This window comes from Magallana gigas, chromosome 9 (genome assembly GCF_963853765.1).
Source record: "Magallana gigas chromosome 9, xbMagGiga1.1, whole genome shotgun sequence".
NCBI lineage: Eukaryota > Metazoa > Mollusca > Bivalvia > Ostreida > Ostreidae > Magallana > Magallana gigas.
This window is the reverse complement of record NC_088861.1, coordinates 16,752,263-16,763,319: the sequence shown is the minus strand read 5'-3', so window position 1 is coordinate 16,763,319 and position 11,057 is coordinate 16,752,263. Positions and strand designations below refer to the sequence as shown.

The 11,057-nt window shown below is 32.8% G+C and overlaps 1 long non-coding RNA gene across 1 annotated transcript; it reads right to left on the bottom strand.

Moving 5' to 3' along the window:
• Positions 1-4,643: 4,643 nt before the first annotated feature.
• Positions 4,644-6,801, bottom strand: LOC117692320 (uncharacterized). The gene is made up of 4 exons (XR_010709466.1): positions 6,691-6,801; positions 6,551-6,612; positions 5,499-5,651; positions 4,644-5,418 (listed from the first exon to the last, which is right to left on the bottom strand). It is a non-coding gene; the product is annotated as an uncharacterized lncRNA (long non-coding RNA).
• Between the last annotated feature and the right edge of the window lie 4,256 nt (positions 6,802-11,057).

Here is an 11,057-nt window from a genome sequence, read left to right as displayed (position 1 = left end):
CCTTAAATCTATAGATATCGTAATACAGTGTTAAATGTATTCTATAATGTGATGTTATTCGAAAAGTAAACCAGATTTATTTGTATAATTATGCATAATTGAAGTAGACGTGCACATAACGTAAAGAAAAACATTTTCATATTTTGAATTTGATCATACATGTACTTTCAAATCAACTGTTATTTATTTTATCAGGAAATGCATCCTTTATATTATGAATTCTTACTTTTGTAAAATAAATTATTAGATGATGATAAATGTTGATTTTTTTTTCGAATTACCTTTTTTTTCTTTATTGTGTATCTGGTTTTTGAAAGGTCTTGGCTGTTTATGGTTTTTGAAGGTGTTTTATGATCCATTGTTGGTATATTTTGTATTTTTTAATTGATTTTTAAAAAAAATCTGCTCATATTTTCATTTTCATCTCCAGAATTGCTGGACCAACTTTAAATCAACTTTGACATGTTTACTAGTATTCTTTTAAAGAACAAATAGCCGCTTTAAAATTTAACATATTTTTTCCTATACATGGGATATCTAATTTTGTTCAAATCATGACCTCATGTGGAGATTAAGGGACTCTTGCAGGGGTATAACGGTAACAAAAAACTACCCTCAAATTATTCTTCAAATCGGTTGCATCATATCATAATTAGGTCTCTCGTGCAAATCTGCACCCACTGACAAAATCAGTTAAATCGATCAAAAAAACTTTAATGCATCCGATAAAATCTCAGTCAATATACTTGGATAAAGTTTAATTTGGTCCAAAAAATTTGAATTTATTTCAGTCGAGTAATAATAAATTTATAACACATAATTTTTTTTCTCAAAATCTGTGTCCAATAAAGGCTTGGTCAAAGTGGTTTGATAAAGTTAATTAATATATTTCAAAATTATAAAATCATTTTAATCGATTTATAATGATATTAAAACTATTTCACAATATCAACGTTTTGTTTCCCTTGTAATATGGCGTTAAATGACACATTGGTTGGAATAATTGGAGAGAATTGAAAGTATATTTTTAAAAAAAATACAATTATTTAATTTAAAGCATTATGACTTCAAATCAATTTGAAAAGATCATATCATTTGATTATTTTGAAAATTACATTCAATGCCAGCATGTTGTGAACGTTACCAACGTGGACTAGACCATCAAAATCATGGATTTGGCTGTATTTTGACTCTTGTATATTTTATGAATGCAAAACAAACTACATCGCTTCCCAACATGTCATCCATTTAAGTGTCATTACAAAGTGTACCAACTTCCTTTTGATGCCATATGCATATTTGATTTGGATGGTACAAGTCACGTTGCACAGTTTATGTCGGAGCAAAATTTGAAGTGAACCGAGTTGCATAATCCACTCGGGTAGAATGAAACTAAACTCCCCTTCCATCCGCGTAATTTTCATCGACAGAAATTTCCTGCATGCTTAATTTCACGCTAGCTGATTTACAGATATAATTTCGCCTAAAACAGTCAGCTTCAATCGGCACACAAATGAATGTGCAATTATTAAACAAAATATGCACCATGTTAAACGCTGTACATGTAATAATGAACCCAAAGACAGATCAGTATTGAAAAGTATGTAGACCGATCGTAGTTTTGTTTTTCCTGGTACTCTATGTGGATGCAGCAATGTAAAGAACGTAATAGATACGCCACCATAAGAAGCGTGCTACATGTACTATGGGTTTTTCTCATTTGCGGGTGCCCTATAGTAATCACTCTGTCCGTCCGTCCTTCTGTCCGTCCGTCTGTCACTCTTCCGTCCACAAATTTCCTGTTTTTTTCTAATAACTTTTTTTATGGTTGCCCAATCAAGTTCAAATTTGGTATGGTAGTTCAGTAGGCAGAAATACATATTTTGATGCTAAGTTTAGTTCTCTATGTCTTCTGGTTTGGAGCTGGGGTGGTGGGGTAGATTCCTAACTATGAATAAGAATGAATGGGCAAAGAGAGATAACTACTGAGAATGAATGGGCAAAGAGAGATAACTGCTGAGAAAGTTATCATTGTATACATGGAAGGCTGTGCAATATTTGTCCTTTGAGACTAATTAACCATCCACAGGAAGAAAGTCCTAAGCTTTATCTTTATCTGTCACATTGAGATTAATTACTGCACTGCCTGTGTCTGCAAATGAACTTTGTTTTGAAGTTAAGGTCAATTTTGAATGATGTGAAGTATTGTGTACATTTTTTGAAATATGGAATTAAAATTATAATATTCATATTTTATTTTGGTTAAAATACCGTATACAATGATTTATAATAATTTTATTGAATTCTAAAATCAAGATATATATTAAGACATCCTTTTTCACTATTTTATTTTTTAATTAATTTTTTTTTTTTTCTGCCTTAATGCTGTTAATTTTAACAGGTAATCAGATAATAACCCCATTCTGTCATTTCTGAAGAAATCTTATTGTAAATTTAGAAGAAAAGGATAAGAGAGCAGAACAATTTTTCCCCTCGGATAAATTATTTGCCTGCTGCAGAAAATTTAGAAGCTTATCTCTATCTGTCATATCGAGATTAATGAACACCTTTGTCTGCACTGATGTTTGTTTTGAAGCAAATTTAACTCTCATTCCATGAGCTGCACCCTAATATTTTTACCCCTCAGTTTAAAGGATGGTATTTGATAAAGAATATATTTCATTCTAGTCCAAATACTTATATTCTGTAAAATAAAAAAAAATATATGAATTACAATAAATTAAACAATTTTTTTTTATTAGATATCAGTTTTTTGACACTTTTTTTCTTCTTTTTTAATGGATGTTTTGGTGTTGTTGTTGTTTTGGTTGCTATGTTTATATTAAAGGAAACTTAAGAATAGTACCTGAATAGTACCTGAAAATGTTCCTTCTTTAAGTCCTGATTAAATTCAATAAATGGATGAGAGCAGGATAATTAATCCCCTGAGATTAATTATCTTGCCTGTTTCAGAAAATCTAAGGTCTGTCTTTATCTGTTATATGTATTACCGTACACATGTGTCTGCAAGTGATGTTTGTTTGAAGTTGAGGCAAAGCTATATATTCCAGTTCTTTACATCTTCTGCCGGGCATTTATTTTTCATCATTGTTAATATAAAGAGGATGGAATTCAAAGTTTTTTTCACTTCTCTCTATTAATTGTCATAGCGGGGCCTTTCCTGACTGGTCAGTTTTCTAGTTTATATATGTATATGATGAGTTGCTTTAAGTAACAAGAAAAAAATTTAAGTGAGCACTACCTGCAGGTCTGTAGCAAATTCGAATTGGATGACCTAGAAGCTACAGTGTCATACGTGGTAAACAGTTGCAATTTACGGCGCACAAAAACTTGTAAAAATAACTAGTACCATTCAATGTTTAACTTTACTACTTTTGTCGCTTTACTTTCTCCTAAAATGCCAACCGACATATGAAAATGAACAAGTATTCCCTTTAAAGGAATGATCGGCAATAATGATATATTTGATAGCTAGCTTAAAAGCAATCAACATGATCAGTTTGATGTAAAATAATTAAAAAGGTACTGTTTATTTTTTTACAAAATATAGAATATTTTGAATCTGTACACCATAATTTCATCATTATAAACCGTCAACAAATTTAATTTTGAAATAAATTTGGGGAAAGCCGTTCGTATACGCCCTGTCTAGTTTTATATTTTTAACGTAATTATTAAATGCTAATGTATCATCTTCTTCTTCAGAATACTGAGTAGGGCTCTTCAAAGAGCATTAACATGTTTACGAAGAAAGAGTTGTTACAGTATTAAAATAATTTAATGCGACTGAAAAACATTGAATGCCATCAAAACTTGCTACATGTATTGAGGTTGCATTATAACGTAACCTTGTTTACAAATCGCATCTTCCTAGCTACTATTATGCAACATCAATAGATCGAGGTCAGTTCATGGAGCATCTTATGATTGAGGTCAGTTTATCGAGGTCAACTGCATTACTGAATGAATCTTTCGATCGAGATTCTTACGCGTGAGACAAAATGTGCATTCTTGAATTAACAAGTCGAACTGTATTTTATGTATGTTTGCATTTCTTAAGGTAAATGAACAGAAATAAAACTGAGTAAAATGTTATATAAATACTAAACAAAACTTCAGGTTTTTATAAGAACTACTTATGCAAGCGGAATGTGTGCGCACGTGGAAGCATTTGCCGGATGCCTCATATGGACACAACAATGATCGACCGAAGCCGATCTTAAAAATGTTTAATTCAAGCACAGATCGAATCGCCATTTTTATTTGTAATTAAACCATATCACTTCAATTTATAGGGATGATAACATTGTTTAAAAGAATACCAGAGGCAAATAATGTTATAATATCTGTTGTAAATTGGTCAATAAATATTTTGAAAACGAATATTTGTTCAGAGTGTTATGGGAAATAGGTTTTAATCAGACCAAAGCTGGCGCACGTTTTTGTGCCTCATAAGTTGCAACTTTCTTAAAATGTACAGGACAGTATCCCCAAGGCCGAATTTTTTGTCAGATCGGGAGCTACAGACCTGCAGCTAGGTATACACTTGCAATGCTGTAATAGATAAGAACCACAATGTATCGTATTTCATGATTTTGTATTGAAAACAAATATGAGCAGCAATATCGTATGAATTGAAAAACTCATCAAGCAAGAAAAACCTACCAAAAACGGACAAGATTGTTTACACTCCTAAAGTCAATATGTTGACTAATAAAAATCGGGAAGCATTGAAACAATATTAAGAATTGTCTTTGATATGAGAGCTAATTATTGCAAAGTCGAATGGTCAGAGTGATGCTCGAAACTACATTCCTCTTATGAAGGATCAACATATCTCGATACTGTCTTCTGTAATTTCGATATAAACATTGCCGTGTGCATCTTCCTCAGAGAGCTTTTGTTTATTTTGTAATTTTAAAGTTTCAAGCCCAGTTTCTTGTCCTTGCAATGTGGTCTCTTGTAAAATATCGTTGTGTTTTCTCGAGCGACGCTGTTCACTTCTTTCATTGCGACTGGACACTGGTGATAGGTACATGGAGTCTGCATTTGTGATCAACCGACGTTGTGGTTCTGGATGCCCTAAACTTTGGTGTTCAACTTGATCAAAATTCAATGACTTGTATTGCGGTAGCCCCTCATTTTCTTGAATATGAATTGTTTGTGTCGCTTTCCGAAAGCATTTGAAATACATGTAAGTTAAAACAAATATAAAGAAAGAAATTACAAAAAATCCTATAAATCCGATTATAATATTGTTCTTCAACAAGTCTGCATGTATCAATGTAGTGTCACTAACATTGTTTGCATCCGTTGATATGATCTTGATAATAGCCGGATAAGAAACGGACTTCCTGTTCCAAACGACGACGTCTGCATAAGAGTTTGTTAACCTTGCTGCAATGAATAATTGGCAAAAAATATGATTTTCCAATTATATTTTAAAAAATATTTCAGTAAAACATTGAAAAACGTACTATGTTCTGTTGCTGTTTTACGACGTTGAACACATCCATTAACAAAGTGGCATTCTTCTACTGGACAATGACATAAGGACTGGCAGCCCTCTCCATAGGTAGGAGGAAAGCATTTCTCGGAGCAACCATTACCATAAAAGCCTATAGGACACTCTGAAATATTGCCATTACAATGGTTTAATGTTTTATATTACAAAAATTCTGTGAACTAATGCTCATAAGTCACACTACCGCTCTTGATGTGAATACACATTATCACTTAAAAATGTTGTTATGGACAGATACACGATTACTGAAACTTGACATCAGATTACTACAAAGATAAACCCAACCATATGGCATACTTAAATTTAGAATGTGCTAAAATTTAAGGATCCGCGAACAGTTGTTGCTGAGAAACAAATGTTGCGGACAACTAGCAGAGAGACATACAAGGGTAGAACAGTATACTCGGAGAGGGGATATAACCAGCATAGATCATGACCAAGAGCTAGAAAATTCCACAGAACAAATATTGTTAATACAAGAATTGCAAAAATAAATTATTGATATAAAATTTTAATATTAAATGGCTTTAAGAAAGATCGTCTTTAAGAACCCCCCCCAAAAAAGATAATGGCCCGTCCCCCCAATCCTGTGATGAGTTTCTCCTCATAAATTGTATTGGTCGAGAAAAAAAATTCCGCAAGGCTATACAGGTGTTTGCATAGTGTTTTTTATCTGCCTGCTTCCAAACTTTAGCATAACCCAAAAATAATCAACTCTAAATGACAGCATTCTTTCCTTCTTAGATGTTAAAATCTATATTTGTATGTTTCCGTTTCAGTTCTATTAATCAAATTTTCCATACCTTTTCTGTCCCAGAACTTCTTATTTAGTGCATTTATGATTCACTGATATTAATTTTTGTATTCAAAAGAAAAAAATAGAATGCATTAACTCACCTTAAGTTCTAATCATTTGTTTGTTTTTCTTTGAAGTTATCCAGAAACATTTACTAAAATAAAAAATACTCTTTTAAAATACGGCGTTCGTTATTTTTAAGTACTTACTGTCGCATTTTCCTGTGATTTCATTCAGTACGAATCCATAACAGCATCCAACTCCTTGATCTCTAAAAAATAATAATATCTGATTTAAATGTCTCTAAAAATAATATTTTCAGAATTGAGAACCTAAATTTATGACTTACATCGAACATAGGCGCGATTCTATGATTAAGAATAATTCGAAAGGAAAAACAATGATCAAAATAATAAACATCATTATTTGAGAATTGGAATAACTAAGCAATATAATTGATTTGTAATGTTTAAGCACAATACATTTTTTTCCTGCTTTTAAATTTGTTCATGTCTAGTACCTAACGGCGGAAATGAAATTATGTCATGGCGCCAGTACGTGCATGGAACATTAAAATACAATAATGTATTGTTGATTGACAAACGATATAATTATTACCAAATTACGTAATCTAATTGATCAAATCAAAATCGTAGCGATATTATTCAAAGCTCTCGACATCAAGTGATTCGATAAAATCATACAAATTACCAATGTTATTTTACAATTAATTAAACACACAAGCGACAATTGACATGTTAAGCAATTCAGTTTAAATGTTAGGAATAGCATGTTTCACTTTGCGTCTTAGAACGCACTGACAAACTGATAAGGTAAAATTTACCTTATTTGCATTCGCAAGTGTATTTTAAAGGCTATACAATGCGAGGTGAAACTAAAGGTATTGGAATACATGTAAACAACGTACCTTTACACTGTCTACAAAATGATTTTAAAAAATGAAATTTATATATACAGTAACTCTCGATGAAGGCTCGACCACGACGTACCATTCTTTCAAAGTTGAAGAGTATTGTTCGAATCAATATGCCACATTTATTATAATATTCATTTTAATATCGACCTTTAAAGCTTTATGGGGACTTTTCAAACCTGAACTTTAAAACTACAATTTAATTTTTGTAAAAAAAAAAAAAAGGCTAATACATAACGGGGACACAAACAAAAATTACCAATGACTTTCCCCTGTTCTTTTTATACTTCGTAAAAACATCGTAGAAAAAGATGAATTTCAAGAAAATTCAATGCACTCCTCAATCCTCATCGTCACCATCACATCAAACATCATCATTGTTACGTTTACCAAGAAGCTTGTTATAGGGTAGAATGATATATAAGGATGGCTGCAGCATTTAAGCTGATAATTTAGGATGAAATTTCAGAGTTGATTAAAAGAGAAGTCGCGAGGGTGGACGAAACTCTAAAAACTAAGATTAATCAGCTAGGAATAAATATCTTATTTTTTTTTCGGCAAGTTGACAAACAGTTGTGTGTAGCTTCCGGCATTACACGAGCTCTTGACTTCCTCCGTAAAACGGTGTTAAAATGAAAATCAGGATCAGGTTTTTTTTCATTATTACATAATGATATTCAAGAATTGGTTTTAACAGTATTCCTTTAAACCTATAAAGTACGGGGAAAAGAGTTATTAAATAAATTATGACGCCATAATAGTTCTAGCACTAAAACGACATTCTGGAATCAGATACTAGATTGACCTAGTAAATAATTTTAGCGTGTTATCTTTGAAAATTTTGTCGTGATCAAATATGGCGGGGGTTGATGGAATTTATCCTAAAGCCCTTCAGGTGTTATTGGATTTGATCTCCCCCGACTGTATTTGATGACCTTTATTTGATTTTTAATTATTTACTCGGAGAAAAATTACTAAAAAATAATGTTAAAAAAATTATTTGGCGCGAATTTGCCGTGGCATTATTGAAATGTGGAACGCCTTCGACAACAAATAGGCGAACCGACTCAAGAAAAAGTCACAACAAATATTCATCAACAATCAACATATCATCGAAGCCACAAGGCTACAATTGCCTACGGAAGTTGGTAGTCATCTTGGGGTAGTTATCAATCATCTGACCAACGACAAATCTCGTCTATTTAAAATTCGTTAGGATAAACATGTCCCACATTTAGAACAAAATACACTATCGCACCTGAATGTTGTTTAGAAAAAGTTTATAACCTAACTCAATGAAGTGAACCCCATCTGGTCTTTTGTATTTCAACAAATTAAGTCTGGGTATTTAATGTAGGATCCTCCAATTCCAAAACGTTCAGCGAAACTGCTTTATTAACCTGTACACGGATCATGTCCATTGCCTGAACATCCTGCGAATACCTGCAGGTTTTACGTGAAAGTGACCAAACTAGAACTGAATTTGGAGATCTTTGCTTAATAATTTCAAAGTAATCTCAAACCGTTTTAATCAGCTCATGCAATATCGTTTTTCCTCGCATGCATTACATGAAAGTCAGGAGCAGAAAGAAAATCGAAAGAAAAAAATTCTAATATTTTTGATTTGTTTAAACATTTTCTGTGACAATAACATCATTCTATTCTTAAAGAACACAGTTTCAAATAAACCAACGAGTACACACTATTGCGGCTAAAAAAGCGGCTACAACAACATGAAATATTAAACAATTCCATACAAAATTATATTCAGTTGACAAAACAAAACTTGAACTGTCATCTATGGAAATTAGTAAGACAACTAACAATCTAAGCGCTTTAGAACGCAAAGCATTAAACACATTGAAAGGCCGAAAAGACATAATTATTTAAAAAGCTGACAAAAATAAAGTGTGTTATACTCAACAGAATTGATTACATAAAAGAAGGTGAACGTCAGTTAAATAGCAAATACTACTGCAAAATTACTGATCCTAATTTTAGGCATCTTAATGAAAACATCATGAATAAATTATCAGAAATGAATGGTAAAACCTTTAGGGTGTACTTGACAATGTATTATTTTTCTTTCTTCGGAAAGCTGGAAACACGAGGTAAGGGAGCCTGTATTTGCTACCAAAATAAATACGTTCAATATTGAGACATTTAATAAAATAAAAAGAATAAAAGTTGTTGCAATCTACTATTTATTCCACCGGGTCGACCTATTATTTCACAAATAGGATCACCCACAGAACGCGTAAGTCAGTATGTAGATTACATGTTCTAAATCCAATTGTGCAAACGTTAAGCACGTATAACAGGGACAGCTCAGACTTTATCCTTAAACTTGAACATCTAAGACCACACGCAGATTGACTGTTGGTCAGTTATGATGTAACATCACTCTACACCAATATGCATTTCGAAGAGCTATATATAATTAGGGCAGTTCAGAAAGTCGACACTGATTTTAATAAATCAAAATACATGATTCCAGCACCTCCCAAAACATTTTTGTTAAGGCTGGTATTAGAAAACAAATATATTTGAATTTAATTCAGTTTTATATAAACAAATAATAGGATGCGTCATGGGCTCTAAATGTTCCCCATCTGTATGCGATATTCGCTTACACCAAATCGCTAATGAAATCGTCTGCAAATTTGCAGAGAAAGATAACATTATTCATCATGGTCGCTTTTGCGACGAAGGATTTATTATTTTTCATGATCATGGACCTGAAACTAAAATTAATGAAATGTTCGCAGTAGTTAATTCGCATCACCCTCTTCTCAAATTCACGTATGAGTCTTCTACATTAAAATTAGTTTTCTCGATACAACAGTGTTTAAAGGAAATACGATTTCAATCGAGTCTAATCCTTGACTTCTAAACCTATGTGAAACCAACAAATACATATCAATATTTGGAACCTATCAGTGCTCATAATTCCTCTGTTATCAAAGAATTTATCAAAGGCGAAACTATACGCCATTGAAGAAATGCAAGCAAGGAAAATTCTCTACAAAGTATTCTACGTGAATTTGAAATGTATCTTTTAAGAATTAAAGAGGCTGTAGTGAAAATGAAATTAAAACAAATATACAATTTATACTTGAAAACTATACCAGAATTCATTGTAAAATAAAAATGAAACTAAACTAAAATAGTGTAAAATCAAGTGAAGGGAGGTGCGTGGCTGATGGGAACCAATTTTTTGAAAAGATTAAGCTCATCATCGACTACACTCAGGCACGTAGCATCAGGGGGGGGGGGGGGGGCAGGGGGGGCCTGTCCCCCCACTGTTTCTTGCAGCAACAATTTTTTTAAAATTTACATAATATAAAAAAATGAATTATAATGGAGTTGGCCCCCCCCCCCCCCCACTTTTTTGGAAGTTAGTAAAAAATAGATATGGAAATAAGGAAATGAGTAGTCAAATTGAAGATACTCCCCCCCCCCCCCCCCCCCCCCCCCCCCCCCCCCACGGATTAGGAATTTGATGATTTGGAGGGAAAAAAAATTTGGTAGAGAAGAATTTTTTTGCAAGTATAATCGAGTCCCCCCCCCCCCCCCTCCCCCCACGGATTAGGATTTTGAAGATTTTTGGAAACTTTAAATTTCCCTTTTTTTTTTGGCTTGTCAAGATTTTTTGGATGGGTCTGGCCCCCCCACTTTCAAAAACGATGTTACGTGCCTGACACTGTCCGACTTATATCGAGCTATATTGAGCATACTGTATATTAAACAGGTTTAATGATTGCATTCAGTGAACATTTAAA